This window comes from Castor canadensis, chromosome X, assembly GCF_047511655.1.
Source record: "Castor canadensis chromosome X, mCasCan1.hap1v2, whole genome shotgun sequence".
Lineage (NCBI taxonomy): Eukaryota > Metazoa > Chordata > Mammalia > Rodentia > Castoridae > Castor > Castor canadensis.
In genome coordinates this window covers 105,795,084-105,816,459 of record NC_133405.1, presented here as the reverse complement: position 1 = coordinate 105,816,459, position 21,376 = coordinate 105,795,084, and the positions used below count along the sequence as shown (strand labels likewise).

At 46.7% G+C, this 21,376-nt stretch overlaps 1 long non-coding RNA gene across 1 annotated transcript in view; it reads right to left on the bottom strand.

Moving 5' to 3' along the window:
* LOC141419679 (uncharacterized) overlaps positions 1–390 on the bottom strand; it is a 32,474-nt gene extending 32,084 nt beyond the window's left edge. Inside the window, exon 1 of the long non-coding RNA XR_012444298.1 lies at positions 264–390. This is a non-coding gene — a long non-coding RNA (uncharacterized lncRNA). The remainder of the gene's footprint in view (positions 1–263) is intronic.
* Between the last annotated feature and the right edge of the window lie 20,986 nt (positions 391–21,376).

Below are 21,376 nucleotides of genomic sequence, written 5' to 3'. Positions count from 1 at the left end.
CCCATAGGATAGCTGGGATAAGCTGGGATGGACAGGAACCTACGTGTGTTAACTGCATTTTCCACTTAGGATATTTTCAACTTATGGTGGGTTTCTCAGGATGTAATCTGATCATACGTCAAGGAGCATCTGTACATAGATGCACAAACACACAAATTACCCACATTCACACATGTGCAACAAGCTCACATGCGTATGTAAACACATAGGCACCCACTCACACATATCATAAAGACATACTCACAGACGCTCCCCCCACATACCTTCTGCTGGCTTCTGGGATCCATCAGGCAGCTCAGGTGTTAAAGGCAGCCCCAGGGATGCACCCTGTCAACAGGAATTGGGCCTCTGTCTGACTGAGGTCTGTACCCTACTGGCTTTGGCCATTTCTTCTACAAATGCACAGCTCAAGATAAAGTGAGACCTGGAACACAACCAGATGCCTAGCAGCTGGGGCGGGCCCTTTCCACCAGCTCAGCTCTCTCAGGAGACCTAGGCCTCTCCCAGGAAATGTTCTCTTAGGTAGGGAAGAGAAAGGCCTCTGCTAGGCAGGGCTGGTGCCCCAGGCTCCCGGCCAGTGCTTATCATAGGGCACCAAGAGGTAAATGCCTATCAGACATGGACCGTAGCTATGGCCGTGGGTACAGGCAAATAGTGCCAGGCCTCTGTGCACACCTACCTCCTCCAATGGGCAGGCCAGCCTTGCTGAGAAATTAATTTCAGCCCTTGTTGCCAGTTTGGTTTTAGCCAAGAAACGGGCATTCTGGGGCTTAGCAATTCTGTGGGCAGCCAATGGTCAAAGGGAAAGGGACAGACCTGATTATTGAGTGAATGGGAGTCAAAGGAGCTATTGCTTTAAGACCATGGATGCTGGCATCTCGTGCTGAGTGAGGATGGAACGGGCTGTGTTTTCTGAACCCAACTGTTGTAGCTTTGCTTCTATTGGGTGGTTACAGTGGGGAACTTTCTGTTTTCCAAGCGTCAGTGAGTGGAGAGTAGGGGAATCTAGAATGTTCCCTTGAGCCACCACAGCGATCATGTCTATCAGCAAGATAGGAAGCCACCCAAGCAACACACTGATCCAACCCCTAGACAGCTCCCAAGGCAGGAGATCTGCTCAACTTGTTAATTCAACTCAACTCCCATGAAGCCTCCCCACCCCCATCCATTAAAACAAATGGATGCTCTGGAGACTGATCTCAAATTACAAATAAGATCAAAGTGTCTTGAGTTCCTTTATTAATCCCGTCATCAAACCCCTGCCAAAGGGAATGGAAAGTGAATTTTGTTTTGCTGGTAGAATGTTCGGTCAGTGGAGGGAATCACTGTAAGCTGGAAAACAGTCTAGCCATAAACTACAAGTGGCCCCACTGGGAGTTCAGGGTGAAGGCTCCTCCTGGGTGCCCCCAAAATGGAGACAGTGTATCGGTTACTTTTTGTTAGGTAACAAAGGATCCCCAAGACTTCCTGGCCTAAAACAACCACTAATACTTTAGCTCAGGAATCTATGACTGGTCATTTGGGCTGGGAAGGGCTGGGCAGGGCTGGGCAGGCTCCCTCCTGCAGAATGAGGAATGAGTCAGTATTATCCTTTACCACGCACCTGCCAAGCTTTGTGACTCTTGGTCTCAGGACTTTCCCTGTTTTCAGAGCCTGCTAGTCCCCCACAGGTTGGGTTAATGCAGAATTGACTGCCCCTGGGAGCAGAAAGGAGTTGGGAGCTACCCACAGAGCTCCTGTACCCCTCAGGTGGGTTAACTTTTGATGTGAGGTCTTCTCACCTCTCCTAGAGGTGCCCAACAAGGGTTATTGCTAATAGTGGGAACTTGTTCAGTAACATTTCCTTTGTTGATTACATCACTATATTGCCCGTTTTGTGTTGTTGTAACAAAATACACGAAGTCAGGTATTTTATAAAGAAAAGAGGTTTATATAACTCACAGTTTTAGAAGACTAAGAAAGTGGTATTTTCATCCTGGAGAAGACACCCCACTAGCTTCATGGTGGTGAAGCAGAAGGGGCCAAGTGAAGGGGGCGGGGTTGCTTTATAACAACCCAGAGTGAGTTACAAGAAGTAACTCACTCTGAGAAACCAGCATTAATTCCTTCCAAGGGCAGTGACCCCAAGACTTATCTTCCCCTAGGTTCCACCTCTTAAAAGTTCTACCATCTCAACACTGCCATGCCTAAGACCAAGTTTCCAGCACCTTCCAGCACATTGAACCTGGTCGCAGTCAGCCAGGAGGCTCTTCTGCCAGCTGCTGGCTACAGTGATAGGGATAATTGGGCGCCAGCCCTCAGCTTCCAGCAGGCTAGCCTGGCCAGGTTCCCATGATAGCAGAAGATTCTAAGAGCACGAAGCCGACAAGCAGCACTGTGAAGCCTTCACTTCCCTTCTATTCGCCACTTGCCAGATCAAGTCAATGACTGGGGACAACTTTGCAATATACCACAGGCAGTGTGGCCAAGGCCTGGTCACCTTGTCTAGCAAGGAGGAGCTACTGGCACTGTCTCCCCACAGGACAGGCAGAGGCCAAGTCTCCTCTCTGACCAGGCTCTGGGCATATGCAGGGTGGGCCCACGTGGGCCTTATATCTCCAGCCCAAGACAAGCACTAGACGAGCACACAGAAGAGGCCTATGGGGGGGGGGGTGGATATTGAAAGTGACAGAGAGTTTCAGCATGTCACCTCTGGCTGCAAGGTGTGCAGCAAAAAGATTTGAGTCCTATTGTGACTCTCCCAGGCCCTCTGTGGTCTAGGAGCCTCATTGGATGTCCTTGTCCCAGACCAGGGACACTTGGGGCTTGTGTCGACAGTTGATTACTTTCACCTTTCTCTTTTGAAAAATGGCCCATGTTTAAGGAGTCATAAAACTCAGGGAATGCATCACTGAGCCTATAACGCTGCAAAAGCCCCATGTAGAGAACGACTTAAAAAGAAGATTCATCAAACTAATTACTTCTCCCCACACCCCAGCCCCACCCCGCCCCTCTTTCCACTTGGCCTGCTGGGAAAGATGTACAGCCTCATCGCCGGGCTGCTTCGAAGCCAAACTCCCCGCCTGCTCGTGGAGGAGGGGTGGCGAAGCACCCTGGGCCTCAATATTTCTCTGGCGTTCGAGGTTGACAAGAGTTTTTTCTGCTGATTCATCTGTTCCAGGGGCAGAGACATGGCCGGGGTATCTGGAGGGGGGAGGGAGAGGCCGAGGGAGGGAGGGAGGGAATGAGGGGTTGGCATATTGGAATGCAGCATGGCTCCCTGTCACCCATCTCTCTGAGCCAGATTCTCCACACCCCTGCAGGATGTCTCATCCCATGTATCCTGGGCCCATGCTGAGTTCACCTGTAGTGCCAGTAGACAAACAGTTCCTGAGCTAAGGCTTGACGTCGTCTGGAATAACCCCGGTGGCCAAGGGATGGGAAATTGTGAATAAATACTTCAGCTTTGCATCTGTAGTGGGTTGAATGGTGACCCCTGAAAAATAGGTCCACCTGGAACCTGTGAATACAGCCTTATTTGGAGAAAGGGTCTTCGCAGACACAGACAAGGATCTTAAGACGAAATCCTCCTGGATTACTTGTGGGTCTCAAATCCAGTGACAAGTGTCCTTATAAAAGAAGAGAAAGGGACAACAGGCCATGGTGGCACACACCTGTAATCCCAGCACTCAGGAGGCTGAGGCAAGACAGCAGAGTTCAAGGCCAGCCTGGGTTACATAGTGAGGCCCTGTCTCGAAAAAAAACAAAACAAAAAAAGAGGCAGGAAGAAAAGACACACAGAGAAGGTGATACGAAGACAGAGGCAGAGACTGGAGCAAATCATTCATAAGACAAAAAATACCAAGGATCGCTGCCAGCTGCCAGCTAGGAGACAGGCATGAAGCAGAGCCTCTAGAAGGAACCATGTGCTGACTCTCAGTTTCAGACTTCTAGCCTCCAGAGCTGTGAGGCAATAAATTCTGGTGTAAGGCACCCGGTAGGTGGTCCACTTATGGCAGCTGTTGGACACCAAGGCAGCCTCTCTCAGTGGGGTGACTTGAGAGATGTTCAAAACAGTTCCTCAGGGGGTCCCCTGCAGGACAGAAGCCCAGGTGCCCACAGGGGCACCAGCTCATTCATTTGATGGGTGTTTCTCGCTTCCCTATCCCACAGAGGTTGGAGCAATCCCCACTGCCCTCCTGGGCTTTCCTGGGATCACCTCTCAAGTAAACCAGCTGCATCCAAGTCCTCACCTCCTTTTGGGAGAACCTAATCTAAGCGTACACTGTTCATACCATTCCTTCCTTTACTACCTCACCCAACTACTATTTTTAAGGGAGCCAGCACAGGGTGGCTATGGGAACTCAAATAATGGGTCCCAAAGATATCCATGTGCTAACTCTTTTTTGGTTTTGTTTTGCTTGAGAAAGGGTCTCACTCACTTTGCTCAGGCTGGTCTTGAGCTTAGGGTCCTCCTTCCTCAGCTTCCTGAATGCTGGGATTACAGGTCTGCACCACCACACTTGGCTCCACATCCTGATTCTAAGTACCTATAAGTGTTAGCTTAAATGGCAAAAGAGATGTGTCGGAATGATAGAGGAAATGCTGTTGAGGTGGGAGAGATTGTCCTGGCTTAGCTGAATGAGTCCCATCTCCTCACAGGGGTCCTTACAAGAGGGAGGCAGGAGATCAGAGGAGGAGTAGGAAAGCATGGTCACATGGTCACAGAAGCAGAGGTTGGAGCAATGCAGCCACCAAGCAAGGAATACTGGCAGCTTGTAGAAGCTGGGAGAAGTAAAGACCAGAGTCTCCCCTGGAGCCTCCAGAAGGAACCAGCTCTGCTGACATCCCAATTACAGTCTGATAAGACAAATCATGGATGTCTGAAATGCCTGAAAGAGAATACATTTGTGTTTCTTAAACCTACTCAGCTTGTGGTAATTTGTTACAGCAGCAAAAGGAAACTCATAGGAGTGTTGGGGCTGAGCGCACTCAGGTGGAAGTCTCAGTTCAGCCAATTATTGGCTATGGATCTTGGAGAAGGCACTTGCCTCCCCTATACTTCAGTTGCCTTGTTTGGGAAGTGAGGATAGTGACTGTGTTGCTGTTGTGTGGACCAAAGGAGGCAGAGCGGGAAGAGCAGTCGCAGTGGTGCTAATTGGTTACTGAACATTGCTGTAAGCCAGTCACTGTGCTCCACCTGTTGGAATATAAGGCCATATGACATAATGCTGGCTTTTGGTAAATAAAACGCAATTCTAGTCTTTAAAGACATTCTGGAAGCATGGATAAGCTAGCCAGTGATGGTGAAAGGGGGACTTCTGAGTCACTGCCCAGAATGGAACCAAGGTACTCTTTGATGTCATGGGCATCACCCTTAGGACCTCAGAACTGCTGCCCCTTACATTCTCCCCTTGGTGGAAAGGCTCAGTTGTAATAGTAGCACTAACTTCCTAACAGTAGTAATAGTTACCATTGTTGTAGTCCTGTCATTGCCCACACCCCATGGGCTCCCACGTGCTAGTTCAATGTTCGGCCTCCCATGTCAGAAGCCCCCTTGTTGCCCCAATGTCACTCAGAGTGGCAGCCATGCTGACTGCAAAGTCTGGGCTCCTTAGAGCTCTGGAAACCCTGCCTCAGCTGGGGCAGACCCTGTATATTGGAATGAGGGGAACATAGAAGGTTCTAGATAGACCTCAGAACTGCTCCTTCTCTGTCCTTCCTTCTGTGGTCAGACATCTACCTCCTCCCCTCCCAGTGAGTCTCAGATGTGGTCCCCTGTAATGTTGGGGCTTAGACACTACCCAGCAATGCTTGCCTTGATAAGTCAGAGGCAGTTGTTGTCCCTAGAGAGACCTCCAGTCCAGAAGCAGGAATAAAACAACAGAACCAGGCAGGACATGTCTGTCTGGAATCAGGGAAAGCTCTGCAGCCAGATGAAGTGGCTTTCATGCTGGGGGTCCGCAGGCACAGGTGAAGGAGGGCATGGGAGTGAATCACAGCAGTAGAGGTGGAGAGGGGAAGGAATTTGCAGAGCCCATGAAGGAGCAGTCCAGGGGGAGCTCCCCATGTCTGGTCATGGGGGAGCCTGTGGGATCATTCCATCATAAGTCGAAAATAGCATAAGTGGAGAACAGATTTGCCACACCTAACCTGCCCCACACCCTAGCTTAGTGAAGCTGTAGAGTGTGGGCTGCATTCCCTCATGATCCCGGGGCCGACCTGAAGCTGGCTGTCGCCATCCACTGCTCAGCATCACAAATTGCCAGCTCAGGAGAAGACCCAAATTCTAAATGGAAGTGTGGTTTCCACTGAAAGCGGATCACTTTTGCACCACCTTGAAGTTGAAAAATCATAAATCCAACTGTCCTAAGTCAGGATCATCTAGCTGCCTATGTAGATATTTGCAGAGGTAAAAATTTGATCTGTGTAAACAATGATTCTCTCTGGATAGGTAGAACTTCGGATGACTTAAATTATCCCTATCTTGGTTATCTATGTTGATGGAGTTTTCTTTTCATTTAAAAAATATAGGGCTGGGGATGTAGCTCAGAGTCTGCACACTTGAACACGAGGCAGTGGGTTCGATTCCCTGCACCGCAAAATAAGTAATATAGTTAACATGAATGGCTTTGGTAATTTTAAAAGGCAAATGGGTCTTTCTTTGCCTATATTTCTTTGCCCATGGCATTTAGATTCTTCCACTCAGGCCTATGTGGACGTCTCTAGTAGAAGTACCCACAATGGGGGAGCCCGAGTGGTTGCAGGGTGCTTGTTCAGAATGGCCTGGGGGGTGGGGTGGGGGGAAATGAGACAGATCCCCAATGCAGTTAAGGAAGGTCATTGCAGTCACTGTGTCTGAGAGACAAGGCCAGGCCATAAACACAGAGGGAGGCCAGAGTGCAGGAAGGCAGGGGCTGGGAGGAATCAAAAAGGAGGCATGGCTGGGATCCAGGGCTATGAACAGTAAGAGAAGCCAGTGATCTCCATTGTTACGCTCAGGCCACCTGGGAAGCTGGGTTCTTAAAGTAGCCAGCATGACCACAAAGAGATGCACAGCAACATTTGAACTTGGCACCCTCGGTAACTCCAGGGTGAGAAAGAAGGAGTTAACATCCAGAATCTTCTGGTGGAAGCCGCTCAGAGCATGAAGCCCCATTTGTGAAAAATGGGCTCAATTTGATATTTGGAAAGCAATGAAATTGAAGTCATTTCAAGTTTTAAATGCCCAACATACTGAGGCCCACCCTCTGATAGATCTTCCAAATTAGTTTGCAAGCTCTCCATGTCTCCCTCCAGGAGTGGATTCACTTTTTTGCCAAAAATATTCCTCTCCTCAGGCTGGAAAACAAGAGCCTGAGGGTTGGCAGGTCTCCCTGAGCCGGGGCACTCGATGTGCTCCCGAGCGGCTTCTGTGGAGAGCTGGAGGAGGACTGTGTTTTTCTTCCTCTCTCAGGTAATGAATTTGATCTAATGAGACTGTCTAAATGCCCAGATACCATGATGATAGGCACCCCATAAACACAGAGATAAACAGGTAGAGAAATATATGGAGGCGAGCATAATTTGCTTCTAAGTGCCTTTTCACTAGTATAAATAAAGCAAGAAAATAAAGTTGGTGGAGGCATTTGCAATACTAATGTAAGGAGGAAATTAAGTGGTAATTACAGCGTTCAGGATAAATGAAAAGGCCAACACGGTTTGTGTGCATGTGTGAGGCGGTGTGGAGTGGGCGAGGCGAGAGAAAAAGCACGAAGCTACTAGGCTTGTAGTCCCTCGCCCATCCCAGGGTCAACACAGCCATCTGCCCAAGCTCCACCCAGGAGGTCATCTCAGCTACTCTCAGCCAACAAGGAATGGGAATTCCTCCTAGGATAGCTAGCTAACCAGCTGTAGGGGCTCTCAGTGGGGACTGCCTTTCCGACTCTGATTTCAGGGTGTGTTTTACAAGTCGGGGTGGAGGGCAGCAGAATTGCATCCTAGTTGTCTACAGGAGAAATCCAGTCATTAACAGTCCTGTATCAGTGGTCCCCACTTCTCCGTCTCATGTTCCAACCTCTCAATGTGCTTCCTGGGATCACCTCCCAAACACCAACTGGTACCCACATCCTTGTCTCAGGGCCTGTCTGCTTTGGGAAGACTAAAAGACAAGCAGTTTTGCACCAGCTGACCAGTGAGCTCATCACAAAGGACGGCTGGAAACCTGCTCACAGTTGGTATGCAGTGGTGTCACAAATAGCAATAGAGTGCCCACACTTGGTCTAATGCTGCACTGTCATCACCTTGAAATTCTTGACAATGTTGTCTTTGAACCTTTGTCTCGTAAGTGACATCTTCTGGGACAATGGAGCATGTGTGTGAGCTGCACAGATATGCAGGGTAGCAGCAAGGGCAAGGCAGAGAGCACAGCACAAGTGTTGCCTTAGCAAGTGGTATTGTTTGGATCTGAAATGTCCCCCAAAGGCCCATGCATTTAAGGCTTGGTCACCAACCTGTGGTGCTACTGGGAGGTGGGGAGGTGAGGCCAAGTGGGAGGAAGTTATGTCATTAGGGCCGTGCCTTGAAGGGGATAGTGAGATCCCAGCCCCTTCCCCTCTTGCTCTTTTTCCTACTTCTCAGCCACCATGAGGCAAGCAGTTCTTCCACCAAAGCTACCCACCACGATGTTCTGTGCTGCCACAGGCCCAAAGCAACACGGTCAAGCGACCATGTCTGAAACTATTAGGCAAAATAAACCTTTTCTCCTTTTAAGTTGTTTATCTCAGGCATTTTGTCACAGTGATGGAAAGCTGACTAGCACAGGACCGCAGGGCACACATGCCACCATGGGACAGTCCAGGGTGCCAGGATAGTCTCAGGATCAGATTGGTGGTGATGGCAGCAGCCACTGGTGCAGAAGTAGCAGCTATGGTGCGTGGTGAAAGGCCAGCTTGCTGGTCAATCCTGGAACTCATCCCTGCACAAACATTAACCAGCCAGCCCAAGCACCAGGACAGGAACTGCCAGAGCTCCAGCAGGAAACTGTCAGTAAACTATTAAAAAAAAAAGCATATATATCTAGATGCTGCAGTAAAACATATCAGAGAGTTGGTAGACTTTTTGCTTTGTTTTTCGTTTTTGAGACACTATGTAGCCCAGGTTAGCCCCAAACTCGTAATCCTCCTGCCTGAGCCTCCCAAGTGCTGTTATTACTGGCACAAGCCACCACGCCCGATTTAGAGTTTTCTTTTCTTTTTTTTGTGGTACTGGGCTTGAACTCAGGGCCTTCACCTTGAGCCACTACACCAGCCCTATTTTTGTGAAGGGTTTTTCGAGATAGGGTCTTGTGAAACTATTTGACTGGGCTGGCTTCGAACCGCGATCCTCCTGATCTCTGCCTTCTGAGTAGCTAGGATTACAGGCATGAGCCACTGGCACCCGGCCTTAGAGTTTTCAAAAAGACTTTACAATCTTGGGTTTTGAAAACCACTGCAGTATTGCATGACAAATATCCATAGGTTTCGAAACAGGAATTAAATTTAAAGATTACCAACTTTGAAAGAAAAGAACAGTCTCCTAAGGAGCTTCAGAGAACCAATTATTAATAAAAAAAGAGATAATTTTTAAATGATTTTTCTTGTAATTGAAGATACAGTGACAGAATGCATAAACAGGCGTTTTGAATTATCTACAAATCATAAAGCCACTTTCAGTTTCTTCTATGGCCACCACAAGTTATAGGAAATGTCAGAGAAAATATTAAACTGCAACTGTATACATTTACATTTAAAATTAAATTCAGACTTACATGAAACTGATTTGTAGAAAGAGTTAAATTTTTTTAGAAAAATTACTACATGAGAATCATTAGCTCTAGATGTACTGAAATATATACTTTGAAATAATTTATCAGAAATTTGTCCCAATGTCACAGCCTATAAAAGTATCTTAACAGCTCTACTGGCAGTTGCATCAGCAGAAAGATCCTTTTCAAAATTAAAAATTATCAGTTATCTGCAATCTCACATTTGCCATGTGACTGATGCCATTTCCAATTTACATCAAGTGAAAATGAGGTTACTCCAAGTATAAAGTTTGATGATTTAATAAGTGAATTTGCACAAAAGTGAGCCAGAAACATATTATGGTCAGTCAAAATACCACATTAATAAAGTATTTATTGCATTACATACAATTATGAGATCACAGCTATTGTTTTGCAATTTGTAAGTTTATGTTGTTATTCATGTAGCATTGTCATCTCTTATGTTTTATGCATCATAAAATATTTTTAGAGAAAAAAGCCATATATGTCAGTACCTTTAACAGTGTTTTCTTCTTGCTCTTTAAACAATAGTCCCCAGATTTTCATTTTGTATGGAACCTCACAAATTATGTGGGTGGCCTTACCGGCTCAATTTGCTCACCAAGTTTTTCCAGGACAGATAGGTTAGGCTGGTGGCCTCCAGGCTTGACTGTGACTTTCTTTTTAATCCAGCTGCAGCAGTCCCTCTGTCTTTGCTCACATGGTTGGCAGCAGTAATAACAAGAAATAATAAGGAATGCAGAAAAAGGAATTCTTGACCTGATACCTTCCTTCACCTGTCTTCACTAACTAGGCTTTTACCCCCATTTTTTTTCTTTTTTCTTTTTTTTTTTTTTTTTTTGGTGGGACTGGGCTTTGAACTCAGCTTTGCACTTGCAAAGAAGATACTCTACGGCTTGAGCCACACCTTCAGTTCATTTTGCTTTGGGTTGTTTTGGAGATGGGATCTCGTGAACTATTTGCCTAGGCTGGCCTCGAACTGCGATCCTCTTAATCTCAGTCTGTGATTACAGTAGCATGAGTCACCGGCACCCAGCATATTTTACCCCTATCTTGTGTCGGGTTCTAAGATGACAGACTGAATAAAGTTGCCTGAAGAAAGCTTATTGAGGAGTGTCTTGGGAGATGCATCGGTAATGGACGGAAGTTGGCCGCAATGGAGACCTCAAACAATCCTCCAGGAGGTTCCAGAGCCAGGATGGCTCTTCAGATGGTCCAGTTTGAGGCAGGGTTCCTACTCTTTGGATTGCTGCATCATCCAGGCCTTGAGGCTTCGAGGGCAGTTCCCACTGAAGGTCACAGCTGCTTGAAGCAGCTTGGCCTCAGAAGTCTGGTCCAGAAGAGGGACCTGGGGAGAACAGACCAGCATCTACTATAGTCCCCTCTTGCACCACTACCTCCTTCTAATGAGTTCCCCCAGGACCCTGGAGTCTTGTTTTCTGGGAAGCTTCAAACAGAAGGGTGAATAGCAGAGCCGTAGCCTCTGCTACTGCTGCAATAGATTTTGAAGCCAAAATAGATCCTTCTCCTCTTTCTCCACCACCACCTCCATCATTCCCCCAGCTAGTACTCCTGTATCTAGCTGCATTTCCTGGGGAGTTTATAAAGACCTGAAAGGTCTGAGTCCAGGGTTGTCATGACCTTCTTGGGTTGTGACTACTGTACTTGCCCGTTTACCATTAACACTGGCCATAAGCAGGGTGTGGTAGCTTATTCCTGTAATCCCAGCTACATGTGAGGCAGAGGTAGGAGGATCTTGGTCTGAGGCTGACCAGGGCAAAAGCACAAGGTCCTTATATAAAAACAAACTAAAAGGAAGGCACAGTGGCTCACACCTGTAATTCTAGCTACTTAGGAGGTGGAGATCGAGAGGCTCGAGATTTGAGTCAAGACTTGACAAAAATTTATCAAGACCCTATCTCAACCAATCAGCTGAGCATAGTGGCACATGCCTGTCATCCCACTATTTAGGAGGTGTAAATAGGAGGATTGCAGTCCAGGTTGGGCCAGGCAAAAACACAAGACCCTATTTAAAAAATAACGAAAAGCAAAAAGGGCTAAGGGGGGGTGTGACTCAAGAGATAGAGTACCTGACTAGCAAATGTGAGGCCCTGAGTTCAAACATCAGTACTGCCACAAAAAAATCCCACTGGCCATAAAAGTACCAAGAGATTCCTCAGTGAATCATTTAGGAGCCTTATTCCTCACTGTCCCAATTATGTGGCCTCAGCTCTATCTCCTCCTGACAGCCAGGGGTCCATTCCCACCGCCAGAATAGTGACTCCTTTCCTGACCTGCTGACACTTAGCATAAGGAGCCCAAAGAAACACAAGGTCACTGAATCTCAAAGTGCATTAAGAATCCTTCTGTATCCTCTAATGTAAGCATTTCTCTTCTGAGAATCAGGACCTGTAGATCACATGATGGGGACCAGAAGCACAAATCCCCCAAGTGGCTCCATGGGATTGACGCACACAGGGCCACTTCCAATCCATCTGTACATGTTACCCACTGGAGCACTGGCACCATGCAATCATTGCTCTAGAGTGTATTGTTGGGGACTTATTGACAGAAGTGCGGTCCCAGGCAATAGTAAGACTAGTAGATTCCCTACAACTCAGATCAGAGGGAGGAGGCTTATATAACGGTCCAGACCAAACTGATTCAAGTCAGAAAGTAGCTGGGTCACCTCAAGCTAGTATCAAGAGTGTTGGGCACATAGCCAGCACTGACAGCACCAGGTTCTGAGTTCGAAAGCTCCACATACCATTCTAGTGCTTTTGATTAGGTATGGTATGCTGGAAAACTAGGTAGTGAAAACCTATCAGGGTTACTCAGTGGTTAAGACTCAAAATGGCTGCTGTCAGTTCAAGCTGAATGTCTATATCCGGTCCAATCCGTGTGACGCTGTCATTACGACACATCCGTGTACTCTTTGTAGAGTGCCTAGATGGTCCAGAGCCCTTCAGGTTATGTTACGAATATGGTCCTGGAGCAAGACCATCCATGTGAACCATTTGTCACCTATCCCACATGAGTACAAGTCATTAGAGATAGAATACAGTGTACTTGCCAGGTTCATGGCCACATGCTATGCGCTGGAGCAAAGACTCCAGGCAAACAGCTACAGTTACAGTTGAGGCTACTTCTTAAGTGGTCCATTCTTGTTCACCATGATGCACCCAATTTTTCTGGGTGCTAGACTGTTTAAGGAAGTAGGGATATGTTAGGAGCCACAAGCCCTGCATTCTTTACTTCTTAAGGGTGACTCTAATCTCTGCCATCCCCTTAGGAGGCACTGCTGTTGATGGCCCACTACTTGGCTTGAGGGCTGAGGGGCATTTCAGAGGCCTCCGCTTTGTCTTCCCCATGTGGTCATCCTTACTCCACAGACCAAGGAACCAAGCATGTCCATTCCAATTGGACACTCAGGGGCCAGAGAAATGACCAAGTAGGCTCATGGATCCAAGGTATCACCAGGAGTCAGAACTGGGTCAGTACTCCATTTATTACCTGGCCCCCATTCCTGCTCTAAGACGGGGCCATGGCTGAGTTCTATGTCCCTGATATCAATGTTCATATCAACAATCCTTTTATTTTTGTAGTTTTTTTTTTTCTTGGTGGTACTGGAATTTGAACTCAAGGCCTCATGCTTCCTAGGCAGGTGCTCTACCACTTGAGCCACACTGCCAGTCAACAAACCTTGACAGGTCTGAGTAGTCTCTTCTTTCTGATGCTATTGACCATCTATGGCCATACCACCCTGAACGTGCCTGATCTCGTCTGAGCTATTGACCAAGTCAATGGCCACAGGACTCTTTGGAAAAGGAATGAGACGCAACCAGTGAGGGGTGACAGTTGATGAATAAGCACAGTTGGCCCTCCTTACTGTGGGCTCCCCATTCATGGATCCAGCCAACTGCCGATTGAAAATATTCCTTAAAAAACAATGGTTTCAGGGGCTGGAAGCATGGCTCAAGTGGTAGAGTGCCTGCCTAGAAAGCATGAAGCCCTGAGTTCAAACCTTAGTACCCTCTAAAACAATAACGTCAGTACTGAACATGTACAGACCTTTGCTGTCATTGTGCCCTAAACAACATAGTGTAGTGACTATTCACATCACACTGACATTGTATTAGTATTATATATTACATGTAATACAATAAAATATATTGCATATACAACAATCTACATAATACGATATATTATATTGCATTAGGTATTATAAGTAATCTAGGAATGACCATCAGGAGATGCAAATACTACATATTTTATATAAGAAACTTGAGCATCTGGAGACTTTGGTACCCACAGGGGTCCTGAAACTAGTCTCCCATGAATACCAAGGGACAACTGTACTGCAGCTTCTTGGGAGAACAACTGTGGCCACACTGTCACCAGAGAGTCCCCTCTAGGACTAGGTTTCTTTCGTCCATGGAAGTAGCTTGCTGTTTAGCACGCCCTTTACTGGCATCCTTTTTGGCCCTGTCTCCTTCCTCAGGCCAGCCTGTGTTTCTTGGGATCCCATCTCATGTGAACCACTTGAGTCTCCATCCTCGCCCCAGGGCCTGCTTCTGGGGGAACCCGCAAAAAGAAATGAAGACCTGAGAAGTCATCCGTGTCCCCCTGACCTTTAGGTGCTTCCAGCCTCCTAACCTCGCAGGCAGAGACAGGTGTGTTGCACAGCTCTGCAGAGACGGTTCCACCAGCCTCCATGGGAGCCCAGTTTACCGTCCAGTTCTCATTGTCAACTTGGTTTTCTATTTTCAACCCTCGAGCCTTCCTACTGGAGCTTAAAACCACTTCCTCATCTTAGGATTTTTGATTTTTGAGAAATGGAGAATAGCTGAACACCAACTTTGGGCTAAGAGCCCCTTGTGCGCTCAAACATGGGTATTAATCTTTACTTCTTCAGCTTAATAATCCAGGTCTCCTAAAGCTTGCCCACCAGGCCCGTTTTCCAGGCTTTTATTCATCTTCAAGGACGTAAAGTGTCACCCCCCAGCTGCTCACGGTACACTGGCCTGCATGCTCCTGGAGACCACCAGATGTGGGTTTCACCCGGAGAAGGTCACAGGAGGGAGGTGGCCCAGCCGCTGTAAATCACTCTCTCCCTCTGCCTCCTCTCCGGATCAGGAGAACAAGCCCCAGCTTGCTGTTGAGGGCCATAAAACTTCTCGTCTTTCAAGGCCCCCTTTGTTGGGTAGGTCCATTGTAGCAGGAGTGCAAGTCCACCAAGGGCCCATAAAACCTCGTCAGGCTTTGTGCAGTGATCCCCAGCCTGCACCTCTGCAATCTCACCCCCCTGGCCACAATGAAATTGTTGCTGGCTTCACCCAGAAGCAGACTGGCCTCAATTCGCCTTGTGATTTGTTTGTTAGCTTTACAAATGGCTTTTGAGACCAAATAACCCCTTCTAACCCTGAATGATGATCAGTGGGACCTCCTGGAAACTGAGGAGGGGCTGAGGGTGGGTGTTCCAGGGTGTCTGTGGAGATTTCAAAACAATTCCCCTCAGGGGAAAAAGCTATGGCTACCTTGCAGGGGGAGCCCACAAGCAAGAGGGTTGTCTTCTCTCAGGTGGGCAAATGTGTTTCACCTCTTGTCAAATTCATTCCAGATATCTTACCAACCTTAAGAGAGTGGAGTACAAGCAAAGCCAATCAGCAGGAAGGTAATGTTTATCTCACACACAGCTGAATGGTTGAGAGCACAGGCCTCAACTTACCCACCCACAGAATGGGTATTCACACAGTGGAGTATAAAATAATAAAGCAATCTCATGGATAGGTCACACACGTGGAAAGGTTAGACATATAAAAGTAAATACGGGGCTGGTAGAGTGGCTCAAGTGGTAGAGCACCTGCCTAGCAAGCCTGAAACCATGAGTTCAAAGCCTGGTGCTGCCAAAAAAAAAAAAAGTAGATACTACATGCTTCCATTTATATGAATGAAATCATATGAGTGACAATAGTGACTACCTCTGGATGTGAAAGGTGGAGAATATTGACTGGAAAGGAGTAAGAGAGAACGTTCTGGGGGTGATAGAGGTGTCCTGTCTGTTGATTGATCTGAGTAGTGATTACATGGGAATATACTTACAGGAAAAGTAATCAAGGTACCCACGTAAGAGCTGAGCTCTGGGGCTAGGGCTGCAGCTCAGTGGTGGAGCACATGCTTACTTTGCACAAGGCCCTGGCTTCCATCCCCAGCACCAATGAATAAATGTAAATTATACATTAGGACAGTATTGAGAGGAAGCATAGGTTTTAGAGTTCAGCAATCATGGGTTGGAATCCTAGGTCTGCCACTTGTTAGCCATCTTTTAATCGGGTTATTTAATCTCTTTAGACTCAGCATCCCAGAACAGAAAAACCTACCTCCCAAGGCTATTGTGAGCATCAAACAACAGACTAAGGGCTTAATCTATAGCTCTAAAAGTGGTAGTGTACCAGGCCTGGAGGGCAGCTGGTCTGGGTTGGGTCAGATCAGAAGTGTCTGGGAGAGAGAGAGTTGTCATAAGATGAAATTGAAAGAAAACTTGACGTGTGTAAATGTCTTAGGAGATTTAGACATCTGGGGCAATGTTTACATTACACTATTGATAAGTGTATAGAAAACTAAGAAATGCCTATTAACTCCAAGGGAATGATGGTACAAAGAAAAAAGTTATAACCATAATTCACTACACGGATCAATGGAATAAACTATTTCTAAAACATTTAAACAAGAACCAGGCATGATGGTGCACACCTGTAATCCCAGCACTCGGGAGGCTGAGGGGGGAGGATAGAGAGTTTGAGGCCAGCCTGCATCAAAAAAAATTTATTAAGATAAACACTGATTAGCGATCCACTCAAAAGTACAATATAGCTATACTGGGAGCATGGCAGGGGTGGAACACGGGTGTCTGGAAAGAGCAGGAAGAGAAATGATAAAAATTTAAAGAAAAATGAATGAATTAAGAATTACGCTGTAATCTGTTCAACATAAGTGAAAAGTATTTTAGTCCATTCGAGAGTTTAATTTATCAAAACAACCACACATGGTGACAATAATGCTGCCATTTCCAAAGGGCACAGCCACAGGACTTGAGGGGAGCTCAGGGTCATGTGGACAGGGCGCTAGAAAACATCAACGTTTTAGCACGTGCAAAAGAAAAATCCTATGTATTTTACTTTGGGAGGTAAAAAAGAAAATAGTCGTAAGCAAACACTTTCACATCTGCCTGTGTCAAATCTGTGGGAAGGACAAAATGTCATTTTGCGAGACCCCAGAAGACTGGCCTGTCCCTTCCCATGTGAGGACACAGTGAGGAGGTGTCCTCTAGGAATCAGGAAGCAGGTTCTCACCAGGCACTGAATCTGCCAGAGCCTTGATCTTGGGCTTCCCAGGCTCCATGGGTGACCTGGGTGGCCCTTCCCAGGCTGCCATGTGCTCAGAAGGCACACACTTGACATCACTCATGCCCTGGGCTCACCAGAGCCAATGCTGACCATGCCAACATCCAGCTGGCATCACGACTGAAAGCCTCTAACAAAATGGTGGCTTAGCAGCCCTCAGTTGATTCTAAATCATGTCCTGTGATCAAAGCTGAAGGTTTATTTTTAATATGACAGTAATAGATTTTCCACTTCTAAGCCACTTTATAACTTTTGAAGTGCTTTTGCATGCATTAACTAATTTGATTTTTACATTAATCCTACAAGCAGGAAATGAGTGATTATTTTCATTAACTCTGGAAGCTGAAGCTCAGAGAGGTTAAGTGACATACACTTAGTGACACAGTAAACTTCAGGCAGGGTCAATGTTAGAATTGAGGTATTAGCTTCCTATGGCTATTGTATTAGTCGGTTTTCTGTTGCTACAATAAAATAGTTGAAGCCAGGTAACTATACAGAAAAGTTTATTTAGCTCACAGTTCTGAAGATTAAAGGGCGTGAATCCAGTAGCAGCTCAGCTCTGGTGAGGACCCCATGGTAGATAGCATCAGCAAGAGATCACGTGGAAAGACAGGAAGCTGGTGGGGTCAGGGGAGCAGACTTGCTACTTCATAGCAACCCTCTCGTGAGAACTAACTCAAGGCTCCCAAGAGAACTACATTAATCCCCTCTGAGAACACACCCCCAGGGACATAAACACCTCCCACTAGGGCCATCTTGTAACATCACCACATCGAGATGAAGCTTCCAACACTTGACCCCTTAGGTGACACACTCAAACCATGGCCAAACTTATCATAGAGTGCCAAGAATTTAGCAGCTTAAAACCATGTCCACTTTTCTCTTAACAATGTAAATTTTTTTATTTGATAAAAATTAAAAAGGAAAGCAGAAGACAAATAGAAAAATAGGTAAACAAACAACTAAATGAGTTATAAAATTAGTTTTATAAAGCCACAGGCTATGAGTATATGTCACCATATATAATATACAGATATATGATATATGTTTACCATGCCCACTTCTTAGCTCACAGTTCGGTAGGTCAGAAGTCAGGGTGTGGTGGGTCAGGATTGTCAGCACAGGTTCTCACAAGACTAAAGTCAAGGTGGAAGCAAGGGCCACGAGCTCACCTGGAGATCACCATCCTCTCTCAAGTTCATTCAGGTTACAGGCAGAATTTAGGTCTTTCAGTTGTGGGAGTGAGGTGCCCCTTTGTTTGCTGGCTGTCAGTCAAGGATTAATGGCTCACCTCCAAAGCAAGCAATGGAGAATCTCCCTGACAACTGCTGTCTCTCATGTATTGAATCCCTCTCTTTAGGGAAAGCCCAGTCCCTCTTAAGGACTCACCTGTTTAGGTCAGTCCCACCCAGGGTAATTCCCCCCACACCTTTTTTTGGTGATACTGGAGTTTGAACTTTGTGCTTGCTAGGCAGGCATTCTACCACTTGAAACGTGTCTCCAATTTGCTCTGGTTACTTTTGAGATAGGGTTTTGCTCTTTGCCCCAGCAGCCTGGACCGTGATCCTCCTATTTTATACATCCTGCTATAGCTGGGATGACAGGAGCACACAACCATGCCAAGCCATTGATGAGATGGGTTCTCACAACTTTTCTTTCTTTTTTTTTTTTTTTGACCTAGGTTGGCTTTGATCCTCTGTCCTCCCAGTCTCAGCCTCCCAAATAGCTAAGATTTACAGGTATGAGCCACCAAGTTGGGCTTAATCTTCCTTTCTTAAAGAATTCAGCCGGGCAATAGGGCACAACCTAATCATAGGTGAGAATCTTGGGGGCCACTTCAGAATTCTGCCTTCTATACAAAGTGCCCTCACCCCACGCTAGTGCTTCATTCACTGAGACAGGTGTGACAGGGCTTCCTTGACCACTTGTTTTGAAAGGGCTATGCCCATCCCAGGTTATGAAAAGAAAAGAAAAAACAAATGGTCACTATAAAATCTTAAAGTGGTGTTCTTGTGGATGATTCGGAAGGCAGAGTGAGGCAGAGGCTACACCCCATGAACATCTGCTGTTGGAAGGCCAGAGAGCTTCCACAGCAGCTTTTGTGGCCAGCACTAGCCTCATGAGTGTCAACCAGCAGGTGCAGCGATAGTGTCGGTGTCTCCTGTCCCCTGGGTTGCAGCTAAGGCAGCATGCTCTTGAAGTCACCACTCCCCATAGAGCCTTCTACTTCCCACCCTCCTGGTTGAGATGGAGGTACAGTAGCTCTCATGGCAGGCTGATAGTTCTGTGATGTCATTCTGGGACTCATTCCCACAGGCCAGTCCCAGGCCTCATCCTCCCTTCCTTACATCAACTGTGCAAATACTCCATGACAGGGGCTAAATGTATCTCTTCAAAATTTGTATGTTGAAATCCTAACCTTCAAGGTAATGGAATTAGGAGGTGAGTCTTTGGGAGATGATCAGGTTATGAGGGTGGACCCCAGAGGAATAGCTTGTCCCTTCCACCATATGAGGACACGGTGAGGAGGTGCCCTGTGTGAATGAGGAAGTAAGTCCTCACCAGACACTGAATCTACCAGAGCCTTGATCTTCCCAGACTCCAGCACTGAGAGAAACTAATTTCTGTAGTTTATAAGTTACCTTATTTATGGCCTTTTGTTGCAGTAGCCTGAAAGGTCTAAGACACAGTACACTGAATTAAATCCCCTTCTGTTTGAAATAACTGGAGTGGTGTCTTTTCTCCTGTGACTGGTCCCTGAACATTGGTCATACATGATGACTGGGCCAGTGGACTCTGTTTGGAATTTGATCATTTGATCTTCCAAGGTTTTGGTGGCACCCAATAGAGATCAGCAAGCACTGTTGACTTTTTCCAGGGCTGCTCCCTTTCTCAGGGCTTCACACCCCAGTTAGACCCTCCTACTGTCAGACAATGTTCTATTTCTTTCCTTTCCCTTTCATGGCTGTTTAAAAACTTTTTCCTCTGCTCAAACTCCCTATCTCCATGCAACAGACCCTTGAACTGCTCACCCACCCAAGGCATCCCCTCCGACACACTCCTTTCTGCTAACACGACCTAATTTCGCTTGAGTTTTAGGCAAAGACCCCTTAACTTCAGGCAATACAGTATGATGGGCTTGTGACCCTGTTCTGCCTAATAAAAGGAAGCCTCCTGGGAAATACTTGTGGATTTTTCAAAAGTCCCTGATAAGAGGCAAGGGCAGTGGGGAGGAGAAGTTTTCTCATTGGCTGACTGTTCTTGACTTCCAGTCCTTTTCAGTACTTGAAGCCTGGGCTAGCAGCAGCCATCTTGAACCATGAGGTTGATAGCAAGGGGAGAAAAAAAAAAAAACCCAATGGCTAAAGATGGCAGCCCTTGAAGCAATCAACAAGCTGTGGACAAATTCTGGAACTGCTTAAATCTGGGCTTCTTGCTACCTAAGCAGTGAAAGGCCTTAAGGTTTAAGCCACTGATCACTCTCGGCATGTCAGCATGGGCCCTTGCCTTTGACTTTGCAGAGATAACAAAATCCTTTTCCTGCCCCCACCCAACCCCACCAACACATGAACTCTCAGCCCAATAGCCAGGGGCCTCTTAACTGATGTGAAGCTAATCTCTGCTGTGTACTCTGGACACCATCTCTCCCTACGCAGGGACAGCAGCCAGGTCTTTTCTCTCTGGCCTCTTCTACCTCATGCTGCTCTGATGTGGTCTAGAGCCAGCAGCCCAAGGTTGTGGTTGTGGACATGTCACATCTAATCGCCAAGTAACTGCTTCCAGAGGGTCTCTTTCGAGTGGCCTGGACGAGCCGCCAGGAGTTGAAAGCAGCCAGAGGTTAAGGGCTTTGAACTGTCCTCTGCCCCAGAGGAATTGGCTGTGCGAGACCAGGTAAAGGCTGTGGGCACTCATGCCAACGCTGTCCGCTGCAAAGGGTTATTTTCCTTCTGCTTTTCTTATTTTTATCAAGGGCATATTTTCTTTATCTTTAAGGCTTTTATAGCTTTGTAACTGCCTCATTTTAGTACATTCTGTTGTTATGATTTATGCAACTTTTACTGGCTCTTTACCCTCAGCACATAAACATGTTTAAGTTTTCCATCTTAAAAAAAAATAAAACCCTTCCCTGACCCTGTGTTCTTGTCTGGTTCCTGCATCCTTCCCCTCCCCCGCCCCTTCATTGCCAGCT